This window comes from Rhyacophila brunnea, unplaced genomic scaffold (assembly GCF_057557595.1).
Source record: "Rhyacophila brunnea isolate RB1 unplaced genomic scaffold, BYU_Rbru_1.0 scaffold_13, whole genome shotgun sequence".
NCBI lineage: Eukaryota > Metazoa > Arthropoda > Insecta > Trichoptera > Rhyacophilidae > Rhyacophila > Rhyacophila brunnea.
In genome coordinates this window covers 4,321,282-4,337,046 of record NW_028232785.1, presented here as the reverse complement: position 1 = coordinate 4,337,046, position 15,765 = coordinate 4,321,282, and the positions used below count along the sequence as shown (strand labels likewise).

General features: G+C 31.5%; 1 long non-coding RNA gene across 1 annotated transcript; it reads right to left on the bottom strand.

Annotated features, from left to right (window-relative positions):
* Nucleotides 1-11,445: 11,445 nt before the first annotated feature.
* LOC147076202 (uncharacterized) lies at nucleotides 11,446-15,337 on the bottom strand. The gene is made up of 3 exons (XR_015069881.1): nucleotides 15,122-15,337; nucleotides 14,615-14,746; nucleotides 11,446-13,243 (listed from the first exon to the last, which is right to left on the bottom strand). It is a non-coding gene; the product is annotated as an uncharacterized LOC147076202 (long non-coding RNA).
* Nucleotides 15,338-15,765: the final 428 nt, after the last annotated feature.

Here is a 15,765-nt window from a genome sequence, read left to right as displayed (position 1 = left end):
ATTTATTCTGGTAGGAGTTATATTGATTGTTTTGCAAAACATCATTCGGTATATTTACTCTTTTTTTGTTGAAAGTATAAACCCTGGAGAATTGTCTTTTTGTAGAATTTCTACCATAACACCGTTTTTTGGATGTTTCAGTCACAAGGGTAGTGATGAATGTTGTTTGTGAATTATAAGAACCTAATTCCCAAAAACGTTTGAATTCGAATTTACATTCTTCTTCGGTAATTTGTTCATTGCATTTCATTATACAATTACAATAGGTAATAATAAATAATTTCTTTGCCTGATTTGAGTACACCTTTATAGTCACAATACGGCTTATTAGCATTTTTGTTCAACTTCGATGTCGTCTTTGTATGCCTATATTTTGGCTTCGGACCTTTTTTAGGACGACTGGTAAATATTTGTGACGAATTTTTAAGAGATGAGGAATTGACATCATTTGTATCCATGGAAACAGTCGACTCGATATCTGCATTATCTAGGCTTCGAGAAATAACTCTCTATTATAAAATCGTATCGTATCATATCTCTAACGAAAAATAATCTATTAATTTTAAAACTCCTAACACGTCCAAGTAACATGGATTACATACATGCGAAGATTTTTAGAACTCCTAACAAGTCCAACCCACATGGACGTATTCTGACAATATTAAATATATAGTTTTGTCTATTGCAATAAAAAAGCAGGATACGTCCAAACCACATGAACGTTTTCTCGATATTATTTTTCGTAAATTGTTAATATGTTTGTTAGAAAAAACGTCGATAACTTTTTCTGTGTGTATATTTCTGGTTGGACGTTTTCGCCATATTAAAATATTGATGTTTTTGACGTATTATACGTAATAAAATGAAAATTCTCAATTTGTGGATTGGACGTTTTCTGCTTAACTACATCTAATTATGTATCGCAAATACTTTCATACACCGTATTGTAAACTATCTTAAGGGCGGACGTGCTCAGCGTGCGTCAAAATGGAGTTTTTTTCTATATTCAAAGCATGATCCTCGACATACCTTAAACGTTGTAGATAACCTATTTGTATAATTTTGAAGCCTTATTATCCTTTATATTTATTTTAAACATTTGATGACTGCATTAAGTATTTTTATTACATAAAATACTATTCTTTTAAACCTCTCGCTCTAATGTTTTAGAATATAGTCACATTTCGGTACATAATTTTGCAGTGGTATTAAGATTTTTTTACATTTATTAATTTTTAATGGTCAAAGACATAGCTCATAATTAGTATCTTTAGAATTATCTTCAAATATGTTAATCTTGACGATTTTTTGAATAATAAAATGCCTAATTCTTGTCAAATTTGGGAACACAGAGATTATCAATATAATTTTTTATCGTAAATATTTTACAAAAATTATCTCATAATAAATTATACTCATGGTTTCATAAATGCGTTTAAAAATTAATAAACGTAAAAAATCTTAACACCACTGCACAGTTATGTACCGAAATAGGACTATATTCTAAAACATTAGAGCGAGAGGTTTAAAAGAATACTATTTTATGTAACAAAAATACTTTATGCAGTCATCAAATGTTCAAAATAACCATAAAGAATAATAAGGCTTCAAAATTTTATAAATAGATTATCTACAATGTTTAAGGAGTGTCCAGGATCATGGTTTGAAAATACAATAAAAACTCAATTTTACCTACGACGAGCACGTGGGCCGTTAAACTTGCAGCTACTGGATTTTATACTCCAAAGCTATTGAATACTCTATTTCCACAAATTAGTTTTAAAAAATCTTTGTTTCCCGTCTCAAGCAAATATTTTAAAAACATTTAGTTAACCATTAATAAAAAACGCCTTACGTTTTTGTTGAAAGACAATTCTTATTATTTGGGTTGTACTTATTGTAAATATTATAAGTTTAAAAATTGTAATTATTATAAAAATGACTAGTAATTTTCAAACTATAGTCGTAAGAGAAATTACCGAATGAAGCAGCAAAGACTGCATAGGGCTGCGACCCGACTGATTTCAAATTTATTTTTAGTTAGTATCTGCGTATACTTAATTACTTGTTTATTCTTAAGTTTATTTTTTTGATGCGAGAATGAACTAATATTTTTATAGTAGCTAGATTTTTCATGATGGTAATCTTAGTGGACCTTCGTGACGAGTTGCGATGTCTTCAAAGACTTCAAGATCTCAACTGATTGGATCGCTGTCTCTCTTCAAAAATAATTACTCCTATGTCGTCAACTATCAGAGATGAGTCCATATTTTAACACTTCAGCCGCCTTGCGAAATTGCCGCACTACTAGAATTATAGGTCCATTTACCTGGATCACCCAATGTTAAAACTCCAACTTTTTTTGGGTGCATTTGTTTGTGCATCGTTAGTGCACGTTTGTGCACGATTTTTTTTCGTTTGTGCACATATAATAACAGAAAAATTCCAATTTCAAATTGGGTGTTCCAGCTAAACTTTGGGTCACTAATGACTTGATACTTGAACCATTAAATTAGCTTTAATTTTTTTTGTTAAATGCATCCGATTAGGTATATTTATGTCAACTTTTAACACGATTTTTCACATTTTTATCTCGTTTTTAAGCTAGTAATTTGATTTTGAGTGGCCGTCAAGCTTTAACACCGAACATTTTTTTCCTCATTTTTTAAATGCACACCTTTGAGTAATTTAATAACATGATTTTTCATGAAGTTTTTAAATTTTTTCCATTTAAATTACGCGAAAAATTCGCATTTTTCCATTTTCAATAAGTAACCCGTCAAAATGTCCCGATAGAAAACAACCGCATCCGTTTGGAACATCCAGTCAAAAGAGTCTACACAAAATAGCCAAAACGGTGTAATTCTCACTAAATATGTCAGTTTATAATAGACTACCTTAAAATTGACATATTGATTACACAAAAGTGTCAAAATTACAAAAACATTCAACATTCTTAACATTTATCTTTTTATTTATGGTTTGGAATGTATCAATGTCAGTTTCATAAGGAAAAAAAATAATTATACTTAGGTACCTACTGTTTTTTAAAATGATCCGTAATAAAAATAAATAAGTTATTAGAATACAATTAAGTATGCATACTTTTAGAAAATGCAACATGTTTTTATGCAACGATATTTCCTTCAAAAGATAATTTTAGAATGACATTTATATTTTTTTTATATAAAGGGGTTAACTTGCAAGCACTTAACTCTTCTTAATAATATTTGCATATTATGAATTTCTTCTTTTTCTGTTTCTCCAGATGGTGCAACGTAAGCTTGTACTTCTTGTAGGTATTATGTAAGGAGAGAAGTGTTGGTAAAAAACTTCATGTCATGCTCTTCAGAATCGATATCAAATGAAGTTTTGTAGGTACTTCAAACAGTTATTGCCTCTGACGGGTTCGACAATTGTTTCACGGAAATGGTTTTCTTCTGAATGTGTGTTTATGAGTTCTTAAACAACGTACCTACCTACATACATAACCGTTTACATTTATATTTAAATTCATCACAAGTATGAGTTTTTATGACATGATATTTTTTTATATATTATGAAATGAAATTCATCACACGCATAGGGTTTTTCTCCTGTTTCGTTTTATGAGCTTAAAGATAATGTTGTGCCGAGCCTCCGTATAAGTAGTCAATTTATTTAAAAGGTTATTCACCATTTTGTATCTTTACATGTGTTTGAAGATTACTCCGTCGCGAGCATCCAAATGAGCATACATTGCATTTATAAGATTTTTGACAAGTATGTTCTATATATGTATATATTCATTTCTTCGCTTTTAAGACAACTAAGTCACACGCATTTATGTAAACATATTTTTTATTTATAAGGATTTTCTCCAGAATTTGTCATTTTATGGCTTTTAAGATGACCAAGTTGCGAGCATCTATATGAGCATATATTGCATCTATAAGGTTTTTCACCAGTCACCAAAAATGCCAGAGCGGCTTAAGCGTTGGCCTATTGCGTCGAGGATCCCAGGTTCGAATCCTGGGTCTGGCAAGTACGCATATTATTCACGAGAATCTGTATGAACATACATTGCATTTATCAGATTTTTCATCGGAATGTGTCATTGTGTGTCTTTTAAAACTTTAATTTGCGAGCATCTATATGAACACAAATCGCATGTGTGAGGGTGTGCACCAGTATTACCATTCCACATGTTTTAAGACTACAAGGTATTTTTAAATGACTTATTTGTTTACATTTCGAATCACAATCATCACACGCAACTGGTTTTTTTCCTGAATGTGTAAGGTTATGAGTTTTTATACAACGTTTTCAATACGCTGCTGCCAAAAGTTAGTACGTCGATAGTTTAGGTATTTTGAGTTTTCAACGGATAAAATGTCTAAACTTATATACGTTTGCTTGAAAAAAAATCCATATGTTACGATTTTTAGAACATAGTTTTTTAGCTAGGTATTCATTATGTTAAAAATACGTAACTCTTGATCATTCAATTTCCCAACATCAAAAGACTGTAAAGATGTTTACAGTATTAATCTAGATAAAAATCTAACCAAATGTCAATAAAACTTGGAAGTCAAATCTTTGTAATAATATTAACAATTTTATTATTTTTAATAGTTGAACTAAAAGTTAGGCCTTCTTCCGAAATAGGTTTGTAAATATTATGTTAAAAAGGCTTAGAAATTACGTTATTTTCAACAGAAGGAATATGGAGGAAATTTTGGAAATATAATATTAAAATTACATTAACTTATTCAATGAAAGAACTTATAAACTTACACATTCAGAAAAACCATTTGCGTGTGATGAAATGTGATTTCCTGTTTAATCAAATATGTCATTTAAAAATACCTAGTAAGCTTAAAACGTATGGAATGGCAATACTGGTGAAAAAACTTATAAATGCGATGAATGTTCATATAGATGCGCGCAAATTAGTTGTCTTCTCTTCTTGTTTGTATACTCATGGCTGAGGATCCTGGCCACTGTTAAATGTTGTTATCCTTTGAGCGACTAAGACTTTTAAGCCTTCTTGATCTTCAATTTCTCGCAAAGCAGAATAAATGGTGGTCGCAGTAATCGTAAAAGACATGATATGACAAATTGTTTCGAAGAACCTAAATTTAATCAGTGCACATATAGCTGCTCGCAGCATAGTAGTTTAAAAAAACAAAAATGATGATAAATAGTGTTGTAAAACCTTGTTAATGCAATTATTGTTTATAAAGATGCTCGCAACCTGGAACCCTTAAAATCTATAAAATGAAACATAACGGGGGACACCCTCAATAATTCGATTTGTGTTTGTCTTTTGATGTTGGGAAATTAAAAAATCAAGAATTACGTATTTTTATCAACATAATGAATAGCTAAAAATACAATGTTCTAAAAATCGGATGATCTTGATTTTTTTTCTAGCAAACGTATATGAGTATAAACATCTTATCCGTGGTAAGCTCAAAATACCTAAACTCTCGACTTACCAACTGTTGGCAGCAACGTATTGAATACGTTGTTTAACAACTCATAAACTTACACATTCAGGAGAAAGACCAGTTGCGTGTGATGATTGTGATTTGAAATGTAATCAAAAATGTCATTTAAAAACACCTTGTAGTCTTAAAATATGTTGAATGACAATTAATACTGGTGCACACCCTCACAAATGCGATTTGTGTTCATATAGATGCTCGCGAATTAAATTTTAAAAAGACACAATGACGCATTCTGAAGAAAATCTAATAAATGCAATGTATGTTCATATAGATTCTCGCGAATAATATGCGTACTTGCCAGACCAAGGATTAGAACCTGAGACCCTCGACGCAATAGGCCAACTCTTAAGCTGCGCCAGCATTTTTGGTGACTGGTGAAAAACCTTATTAATGCAATGTATGCTCATATAGATGCTCGCAACTTAGTCATCTTAAAAACAAACAAATGACCAATTCTGGTAAAAATCTTTTGAAATGCGATGTATATTCATATAAATGCGTGCGACATAGTTGTCTTAATACTTTGGACGCGGAAGACGCACACGGTGCGTAATGACCAGGCGGCCGATCGATGTAATTAACGTGCATTTTAAAGGGGGCAATTAAAATCTCATTACCTATTCAGCAGCGAAAGCGTTAAAACAAATGAAATGAATATATACATATATAGAACATACTCGTGAAAAATCTTATAAATGCAATGTATGTTCATTTGGATGCTCGCGACGGAGTAATCTTCAAACACATGTAAAGATACTTAATGGTGAATAAACTTTTAAATAAATTGACTACCTATACGGAGCTTCGGCACAACATTATCTTAAAGTTCATAAAACGAAACAGGAGAAAAACCATTTGCGTGTGATCTATTTCATTTTAAATGTAAACAAATAGGTATGTCATTTAAAAACTCATAAACGTGATGAATGTAAATATAAATGTAAACAGATATGTAGGTCGGTACGTTGCTTAAGAACTCATAAAATCACACATTCAGAAGAAAACCATTTGCGTGAAACAATTGTAGAAGCCGTCAGAGGCAATAACTTTTTAAATTACCTACAAAACTTCATGCATACGTTGCACCATCTGGAGAAACAGAGAAAAAGAAAAAAATCATAATACCTATGCAAATATTATTAGGAAGAGTTAAGTGCCTGCAAGGTACCTCCTATATACAAAATAAATATACCTAAATGTCATTCCAATATTATCTTTTGAAGAAAATATATTTGCATAAAAACATACCTATTGCATTTTTCAAAAGTATACATACCTAATTGTATTCTAATAACTTAACGGTATTTATTTTTATTACAGATCATTTTAAAAAACAGTAGGTAAGTATAATTATATAATTTACTGCATTTTTCCCGTATGCAACTGACATTGATCTATTCAAAATCATAAATAAAAAGATAAATGTTAAGAATGTTGAATGTTTTTTGTAATTTTGACACTTTTGTGTAATCAGAATATCAATTTTAAGGTAGTCTATTATAAACCGACATATTATTTAGTGAGCATTACACCGTTTTGGCTATTTTGTGTAGACTCTTTTGACTGGATGTTCCAAACGAATGCGGTCGTTTTTGTTTGGGATATTTTTACGGGGTACTTAGTGAAAATGGAAAAATGCGAATTTTTCGCGTAATTTAAATGGAAAAACAATAAAAACTTCATGAAAAATCATGTAATTAAATTACTCAAAGGTGTGTAATTAAAAAATGTGGAAAAAAAATGTTTTGTTTTAAAACTTGACGGCCGCTCAAAATTAAATTACTAGCTTAATATAAGAGATAAAAATTAAAAAATCGTGTTTAAAGTTGACATAAATATACCTAATCAGATGCATTTAACAAAAAAATTTTAGGGCTAATTTATTGGTTCAAGTATCAAGTCACTAGAGACCTAACGTTTAGCTGGAACACCCAATTTGAAATTGGAATTTTTCTGTTATTATATGTGCACAAACGAAAAAAAATCGTGCACAAACGTGCACTAACGATGCACAAACAAATGCACCCAAAAAAAGTTGGAGTTTTAACATTGGGTGATCCAGGTAAATGGACCTTAGAATTATCTCCTCTGTCCGCCAAAATACAGAGTTTGAGTTTTCACCTTTTGGATTTCATCGTTACACCACATTAAACCCATGAGATGTACCTGCGACGTTGACCGCACCCTGGAAGTGGAAGTTGCAAGAAAAAGCTCAACCTCTGGCTTGATCTTCTATTACTAACGACAGAGGTATTGTAACGATATTTTAATAATATATACCATAAAAGATTTATCGTTCTTAACTACTGGCAATAATTATTCACGTCTCGCGGCCGAATATAGAACTAATTTCTCCGCCTTGTATGTTTCTGGCATGCCTCGAAACAAAGATATCGAACTCGCATGAAGATCGTTTTCCCTCTCTCTCGCCCAGACCTTCACAGTGAATAGACGTACCCGATGGGGCTTCGGCCCTCGGCCGCTACGGGACAATTCTAAGATGTCCGGATAATTTATATCAACCTTATCTGACGATGTTTTGATTATTTATTATTTTGATTCTTGCCATCCACTTGTTATTCACGAGGAAGTTAATAGCTACGTTCATTCTCCGTCCCAAAATGTTTGTAGATTGCTTATTCTTTGTATATCATTCCTGTTCTAATATACGACATTTTGGACTTATTCTTTAAAACATTCTTTCATTTCTTATTTTATGCCTTGAACTGTTTATGATAAAATATAAATAGGGTGGTGCCCGCAGAAGCATATTTATATGTAATTTCCTATACTTTTAGAAACACGCTGGATTCCAAAATCGAGTCAGAAATAACGCCATCGTACGCATAACCTACCTTATCGATATCGCCTTTTAGAGTCTCATTGTTCTTTTCGTTCCACAATAAGTTGGATCGAATCCTGTCTCGTTGGTTATTTGTAACACGTATTTTGTGCCTAACCGTTATAAATCACTGATCAAACCATTTCAACTTTTCCTCCACGTTCGAGCAGTTCTCTCGATGCAAATTGTTTAGTGTAAACTGAGGATGACACTACCGTAAAACCCCCTTACTTCGCCAAGTGTCCCTAACTTACCTAAATCAATTAAACACTAGAAACTCATGTTTTTTCTATCGCACCACTTTAAGCCACTAAGGCGATTTTAAAGATAATATTAGTCCTGTCACCACAAAATTTTCAAACCGCCATTATTTTTGCCGTGTTTGTGTTAGTACCGTTTTTTCGAGTCCGGTTTGAAGAGATTTTTTCGGAATACCTCTGAACTTTTGCTTATTTCTACGAATCTTGTAGAGGTAGGTTCTTCAAATTTTGTATATAATATAGTGATATAGTCTGATAGTCTGCTTGCCAAATGTAATGATAGATTTCCGATTTTTATAATAAAACATCAATTTTTTGAGTATGCAATGTCAGGCTATGTTTTGTGAACTACATGTTCCTACACTTATCATGGCTTTAGGGTTGTCACAAAGAAATGCTTTTTTTTGAAATAGATGTGTTTTTTTATTTTTATGGTTTTTAGACTAAAAACTATTCATCACTTTGATTCACCAGTTAACAATTTTTCTCATACTTCCTTTATTAAAAATTTACTATCTAAATCAATAAGTACATAAAAATGATACTATAATGATTTGGGCTTTGGCAACCCTAGCGTAAATTGGTAGGTTGTATGAAACTGTCATTGAAGTGATTCCTATCTTCGCCAACGTAGATATTTCTTTAAAATATGTCAAATTGTCTCTAGCATAAGACCTAAATTTGCTTAACGTCATTTTTTAACAGATTTCGTGAGTATCCATAGACAATAATTTCGTACTGGACCTACTAAAACACATTGGGCGAAGTTAAGGAATCGTGCCGTAACTTCGTCTATATAAGAAATAGTGATGTATTTCATATTTAGTATGAAAAGGGTGTTACTTCAATATAAATAAAAATAAACACTATCATTGTGCATTACATAAGGTCTATAAAACTTCATATTGGTGGATATTTTGGTGTTAAAAAACGTTAAAGGAATGAAGGTAATTGGAAGACGAATGTACTGAAGAAGGCGAGAAATATCGGCAAGGAGTACAAATCGCATACAAGTAGCAAGAAAATTTGGAATAAGGAGATAAAACCGGCTTTTCCGGCAAAATGGAAGCGAAAATTTTCGACGAAGATCAATAAGGAAGAGAAAATGAATCTAGTTTCTGCACTTTGGGAGTTTATAGGTATTGAAATGCAAAGGCAATATATTTCCATTAGGTAGGTAGCATGTAAATCATTCAGCCAAATATCGATACATTCGTACAGGTGGTACGAGAAGCCAAAGGCAGAATAATAACACTTTTTATTTTCATGGACATAATCAGCAAGATAGAGTGCGTAAATAATTTTTTTAAAACATTTACGATCGCCCAATTTTGTACTGTCCTAGAAAACAAAAAAAAAGTTTTACTTGAAAATGATCAACAAGGAAAACACGGAAAGCAGAGGATGGTAGACGAAAGTATTAGGCAAGGCATTAATCAATTCATAGAGTATAATTCGAAAAATTGAAAGCCATTATGCACGTGCTTATACATTAAAACATTTTATTGATGGAAGTAAGACAATTATAATATATCTGATCGTATAACGAAAAATGTGCGATTTTGAAATTACGTACCTACCTACTATTTTATAGAATATTTACAGAAGAATTATCATATTTTGTACCTAAAAAAGATGTCTGTGAGACATGTAATACTTACGAAAACACAGAAGGCGATGGAAATGATCAATTGAAAGAAAGTTAGGAAAGATATTTGGTAGAAAAGAATTTATCAAAAGTGGAGGAAAAAGCATATAAAAAATGGTCCGATGTAACAGTGGCTGTTCACGATTTCCAGGCCGTAATGCAATTGCCAAAAGGTGAAGTGTCTGCCTTCTATTACAATTAGTTAAAATTGAATATACACACAATATAAGATTTGCAAAATACAACAGGTGAACTGTAAGGTACGAACGTGTGGGACGAATCACATGCACACATAAGATTCAATGAGTTGGGAACTTGTGTACTTTGGGATCTAAGAGACAAATCTGCTATTAATAATAGAGAACTGATTTTACATTCTGATTATTGTGCTGGCCAACAGAAAAACAAATTTATGATTGCCTTATATTTAGGTATATGCAGTACGCCAGTTGAATATAAACACAATCACTCATAGATATTTGATAAAGGGTCACACACAAAGTGAAGGGGATTGACACACTCTTTAATCAACAGGCACGAAAAACGACAGTTAAAAGGTGGCCCAATGTATTCGCCAGAAGCATTTGTTTCAGCAATTCGTGGAGCCAAAAATAAACGGAAAACCATTCCATGTTCATGATTTATTAAGCTAATATAACTACAAACATATTGCAAGTCATGTAAATTCAGTCACATCACGTAGGAGTGCATGTCGACCTGAGTCTCGTATAACTGCTCCTGATATGTGACGCCAAAAAAGAAACGGTGCGAAGACTTTTATGATCTTAAAAAACTGAATACTGACATCGATCCCATTAATATGGCATCAATGACGCTTACAGATGTAAAGATCCTGAAAGTTACAAAAGATTTTCCAAATTCGGTTTCCTATAAAACTTCGTATAAGGAGGAGTCCTTCAATCAGGTTGTTGTTATAAAGAGGAATAAATATGTAGACGTTGAGTTAATACCAGCTTTTCATTCAAGACGAAGAATTTCTGACAAAAAGAAAAGTGATCTTATGGACCTTTTTCATAAAAAGCACATTCCTGCATTTTACAAACATTAAGAGTTTAATTTCAATAATAATGTAAAAAAAACACTCAAAAATTATTTTCAATTTTTACTTGGATATTTGGAATTGTAAAATTACTTTGGAATTATTTATACAATAAACGAAATAACTTTTAATAAATACTTCTTGAAATGCTGCATTTTATTGACAAAATTCTACAATATTGACACAATTCACAACACAATCAATTTTTTTAAAGCATTACTGTCACATTTCTTTGTAAATCTTCCTCCAAAACGACATTTACAGCAAGAGTGTAATAAATAACAAATGGGGATTATTTTTCAGGTAAGGGAGGCTCTATATTACTGTTTAAAACAATTATTGTAATGATGCCATTGAATCACTTTTTAAATGTGCCAGAATAGTTTTCATACATCACATTGTTACAAAATTATTTGGATTCAACACATTTAGACTCGTTTTCTGAACTATTGGCAATTTTGGGTTATTTCATTGTTGCAGCAATAAAAAAAAATAAGTTATAAGTGTTTTTATTATCTGATATCAATAAATACTGATGAAAAACATGTTTTTTTATGTTATAATTAGAGTGTATACAAGGGAAAATACAGTGGTCACATTTAAATGGGTTATTCTGTGCTTTTGAGTCATTTTGTGTTTTTTCATAACAATAGATCATATACATGATAAATTAAATTAGTCACATTTAAATGCCTTTTCATCTGAATGTGTCATTTTGTGTTATTTCATTTTACAAGATGTAATGCATGAGTAATTACATTAGGATTTGAAAGGCTTTTTATCAGAATGAGTCTTTTTGTGTAACTTTATGCTATTAGATCGATTAGATGAGTAGTCACATTGGTCACATTTAAATGGCCTATCACCAGAATGAGTCATTTTGTGTAATTTCAAAGAACCAGATTGTATAAACGAGTAATTACATTGGTCACATTTAAATGGATTTTCACCAGAATGGGTCATTCTGTGCCTTTTCATATCACAAGATCTTATACACGAGTATTTACATTGGTCACATTTAAATGACTTTTCACCAGAATGAGTCATTTTGTGTAATTTCATCGTATCAGATGTAATAGACGAGTAATTACAATGGTCACATTTAAATGGTTTTTCACCAGTATGGGTCATTCTGTGCCTTTTCATATCACAAGATCTTATACAAGAGTAATTACATTGGTCACATATAAATGGCTTTTCACCAGAATGAGTCATTTTGTGTATTTTCATATCACCAGATCTTATACATGAGTAATTACATTGGGCACATTTGAAAGGCTTTTTACCAGAATGAATCATTTTGTGTATTTTTATATCACCGGATTGTTTACAAGAGAAACTACATTGATCACATTTAAATGGCTTTTCACCAGAATGGGTCATTATGTGCCTTTTCATCGTACTGCATTTGATAGAGGAGTAATCACATTGATGACATTTATAGTTCTTTTCACCAGAATGAGTCATTCTGTGATTTTTCATATCACTTGCTCTTATACATGAGTAATTACATTGGTCACATTTAAATGGCTTTTCACCAGAATTATTTACGTTTTCATATTTGAAATCAGATCGAACGCTTTTGTAATTTTCTATATTATGCGCTGTTGATTTTTTATGCCACGCTTTGTGAAGCTTTAATAGAGATAGTGTTGCAAAAAAATCAAAACAAAAACTGCACACAAAATTTTCGATATTAAATGATTTTTTCTCCAACTTTATAACAGCTAATAGTAATTCTGGATCTGTGGCATTAGATTGTATATGCTGACGTTTTGCAGTGCGATTGACTATATCAGTATTGGTTCCATATATGCCAAATTCTTTTTTAACGTCTATATAGTCAATCTGTATTTCATCGTATGGCTCCTGTACTTCTATGAACCTCTCCGACAATCCGAGAGTAGAAAAATAGGGCATGGCAGTGGTTGCAGGAATCAACTAAAATAACGTAGATTATTGCATATTAACATGAAGACAAACGACATGGGTAGGTATATCAGAGTATAACAATCGTTTAAAAATAAAATCTGGGTGAATCTATCAAAAGTCAAAATAAGCTATTATTGTTTTACTTCCGTTTACTACGACAAATTTATGCAAAGCAGGATTATCTTATGCTACAACGAACTCAAGGTTCAGGAATAGGCTCCGTGCTACACCAAATATAAGAATTTAACTTTCTAATATTGTGATAGATATCAAGATTTGCAAACCAATACCCAAAATCACCCAAGTCATTAATAACTTCATTTACTTTTATTTTTATGTTATGCTTAAAAAATAATTACTAAAAGTATATAATTCTTTTTTATGATAATGTACTATTTATCTAAGAGGCAAGGTAGTAAGACATTAAAAAATTAGGATTTGCAGTGTTCTTCGCATGAAAAGTTTATGAAACCCTGAATATTATATCAAAAAAATTGTTGTCCTACATTAAAAATAATAATCTCCATAGAGGTTTCGAAATGTAAAAATTGACAAAGACTATGTACCCACCTAACATAAAATTAGTCAAGAAAAAAATGTACCTAACGAGCAAAACCGTAATAGCATAGTCATTTCGTGGTACAAATATATTATTATAATCATTACACAGTTAAATTAGATACTTTTTCGCTATACCACGTATCTACCATTCCGAGTGCTTTAGTTTGTAAATGTACTCCACAATACAACTCATAAACCTTTGAGCGTATGGATAATTACAGAGATGTTCAAATACATTATAATATATTTGTCTTGATTTATCTGTCTGTAACGCATGGCAACAGCATAGTACACACACATACTAGTTATTATAACATTTATCTAAAAGAGCACTTACATGATTGAATCATGTTTCACATCAAACATTATTACGTAATTCGTTGCTTTCTCCACTTTAAACAAGAATACCAAATAACTGACACGAAACATTGCTCCAAACTAATAAGTGTACATAGCAAAACATCATTGTAGATACTCACAGCACCGGGATTCAATATGCAACGAATTTACTCGACCCACTTAATGAATGTGAATAATAATATACCAATATAGGTAGGTACTAATAAATAACAGGCAGTCCTTTTCACAAATCTAGTAGGTATACTAAAACAAGGTACAAAAGGAGTTTAAAATCCAATCATTAAACATACCTTATTGTCCGTTACGTTAAATTCAAAAATATATTCTTGCAAAGTACACTTTGAAATGAAATATTAATAACGGTGACTAATAGACATGTTCACATACAAGCACGATGTATATTATACAATATGAACCGATTAAAAATAATAATAAAATATTGTATAAGTGGGTAAGCACCTGATTTATTGGCTCGTATTTTGAATATGAGCAACTAGGTTGCGGATCACTGTCTTCGACAAATTCTTCTTTGAAATCAACTCGGAGAGGATCAATTTCAGTTTTAATATCAGCAAGGCTGGTTACAGGGCTCTGAAAAACAAGACAAAAAGTATTTTATAACACGTGTTTACACCTATATTATTATTATGCGTTGAGCACAAACACATGGACGTTACTGTATGTGACCTATTCCACAGTTCAATACTGTCGAGCTATTATTAATAAACGTTCAACAGCTATCTTCAGATGAATAAAGTACCTAGTTAACCAGCAGCCATGCAGACGCAGAACCTATAGGTAGGAAGGTAACTAGTCAAATCATCGATATGAAGTGTCAATACAACGATGTATAATTTATTATACATCGTTGTTATTATACATTGTTTATATTTGCATCAGTAAGAAACCACTTTAACGAAGAATGAACACAATCTTACAATGATAAATAAGTTTGGAACACCTAACCTCAATAATGCTGTTGGCATCGAAAGCATTCTCCTGCTTTATGCAAACGTTTGTAACCGGATTGTTTGGATGCATTGTTGTGACATGAAGGCGTTGCTGCACTTCCGCATCGTCTAGTTCGCGTTTTACATCCATTATACGAAGTTTTATTAACGCAATAATATTACAAGAGTCGGTAAGTAGGTTGTCAGACGTGACAATAGACAATTATTGGCTAAAATAATTAATCTCTCGGCCATAGACAAAGCGTCTGCATTGCGACTGCAATAACTAAACAGTCGAGGTTAATAATTATTATGTACCTACGTCTGTTGACTAAATTCTTAAAAAAAACATTGCATCATAGATAAGTTATATTATTAATTGTAGGTACCATATATTATTATTTGAATGTCACTCAGTGTTTGAATAGTATAGGTGTCTATATGACATGTCAATATGCATCACGACAAAAAATTGTCGGCAATAAGCTTAACCGAAAAAGATATTAGGTAGGTACCTATTCACCATATTATAATTGCAAATTAATAAAATGCACATTATAAAAAGTCTGGTCAAATATGAGATCATTTTACTACTTATCTTATTTTAATATAACAATAATAATTATATAGGTACCTAGTATAATTATTAACTACCTACTT